This window comes from Diceros bicornis, chromosome 27 (genome assembly GCF_020826845.1).
Source record: "Diceros bicornis minor isolate mBicDic1 chromosome 27, mDicBic1.mat.cur, whole genome shotgun sequence".
In the NCBI taxonomy this organism is placed as follows: Eukaryota; Metazoa; Chordata; class Mammalia; order Perissodactyla; family Rhinocerotidae; genus Diceros; species Diceros bicornis.
Genome location: NC_080766.1, coordinates 8266663 through 8268497, shown reverse-complemented (window position 1 = coordinate 8268497; position 1835 = coordinate 8266663). Strand labels below are relative to the sequence as shown.

The 1835-nt window shown below is 59.3% G+C and overlaps 1 long non-coding RNA gene across 1 annotated transcript; it reads left to right on the top strand.

The window, feature by feature from the left end:
* The first annotated feature begins 282 nt into the window (after positions 1-282).
* On the top strand, positions 283-1492 carry LOC131392998 (uncharacterized). Its single transcript, XR_009215822.1, has 2 exons — positions 283-827; positions 1321-1492. It is a non-coding gene; the product is annotated as an uncharacterized LOC131392998 (long non-coding RNA).
* Positions 1493-1835: the final 343 nt, after the last annotated feature.

Sequence of the window (1835 nt, the reverse complement as noted above, 5' to 3'; positions counted from 1 at the left end):
CGGAGGTGTGTGAACGGGGGCTTCAGTTGCTCCTGCCCGAAGGGTCCTTCAGAAGCCTGTTTGTTTTTCCCGGCGCTTGTCTCCACCCCTCCCTTTCTCCCATTGGCCGGGCCTGGTGGGCGGGTGCGTTCCCATTGGCCGGGGGGCGGTGTCTGTCCCTGGCCGGGGTGGGGGCGGGGCCTGCGCCGCGCCGAGCTTGCCCTTGTGTCTGGTGCTCTGTAGAGCCGCCGCCGCCGCCGCCGCCGCAGCGCGAGCCTCCGGGAGCCGCCGCCGCCTCCCCTCCCAGGACCCCGAGACACCCGAGCGCGAGCGGCGGCTGCTGCTTGCTTGCTCCCGTCTCCCCGCGGCCCCTCCCTTCGGCGACCTACCCGCTCGTTGCAGCCCTCGCCCGCACCTTCTCCGACACCCCGGCGTCCCTGCGCCGCCTGCTCGGGCAGCCCCGGCGGCTCCGAGACTTGCTGTGCGCGCCGAGGAAGGCAAGCTCCGAACCTGTGCCTGGCAGACGGACTGTCGCGGCTGCACCGCCAGCAGGAGGAGGAGGAGAAGAAACTATTTCGCCCGCCGAAACCCCATTCTGCGGGTGCTTCGCCGCTGCCGCTTCTGCTGCCGCCGATCCGCGTCCGCGGGTTCAAACACCGCAGCGGCGGGGGCCGTGGGTCCGGCGGGCGCCGCGAGGAGCACGCCGGCGGAGTCCTGCACTCCGGTGCCCCGCTCACCAGCACCTCCTTGCCCCCTCGTTCCTTCCCCAGCCCTTTAGAGAGGGACCATGATTTGGAAACGCAGCGCCGTTCTCCGCTTCTACAGTGTCTGCGGGCTCCTGCTACAAGGTAATCCCCGCCCCGCCGCGGGGAGCATCAACTTCACGCCCATTCCCCATCATCCCCACTCCACCCCATATTTCCACCCTGCCCCTTCCAGTCCCCCAGTCCCCGGCGATTTCCACCCCCTCCCCCTACTCCCCGGTGCGGCAGGGGGCAGTGGCAGTTTGCTCCAGCCCCTCGAATCTCTTAGCTCTGGCTCAGCCCTGCTCTCCCAGCAGTCAGCCCCTTACGCGGCACCTTTCGCCTTTTCATTCACCTGAGCTGCCTACATCCCTCATTCTGCATCCCCGCCAGCACAACCCCTCTCCCACGCCTTTTGGCTGGCAACTTGTGCCTTCTCTGAACATTGCACCCTCCCAGCAACCCTCACCAGCCGCCTCCCACATCACGCTCCCGACCGACCCTCTCCATCGCTTGTCATCTCTTTAACCTCCACCTTTTCGGGTTGCCTTTCTCTTTTCCTTTCTTCCCACCATCATATCCGTGTGTCTTTAAAAAGTGTGTGAGAGCCTGGGAGCGAGCTACCGAGACGGCGAGAGCAGCAGCAGCGGCGGCACCGTGTGCATTGCAATAACATCCCCGGGGGGGAATGTGTTGTGAGACGTGTCATTCACCTAGGAAGAGAGGGGACTGTCTCTGGGATTTAAAAAAAGAAAGAAAGAGAAAAGAAAGGAAAAATAAAAAGAAAGAATTTATAAATAAACTAAGAAATAAAAAAAGAAGGCGAGAGGAAGGGAAAAATTAAAAGACTTGAAACCACTTTACCAACAAACCGACTTTTTATTATTCAATTTGTGTGGTTTTCTTTTCTTTTTCTCCTTTTTTTTTTTCTTTTAGCAAAGATATATAGGCATCCTAGCAGTTACTTTACTGCTAAGGGATTTTCGCTTAGATTCCCTACCGCTCCATCAGCTTTCTGCCGCTTCTTTCTGTAATTAATACTATCCTTTCACGTGAAATGTAAGAACCCCTGTGACCGCAGTGGAGGGAAACCACACAGAACACTGTTATTAT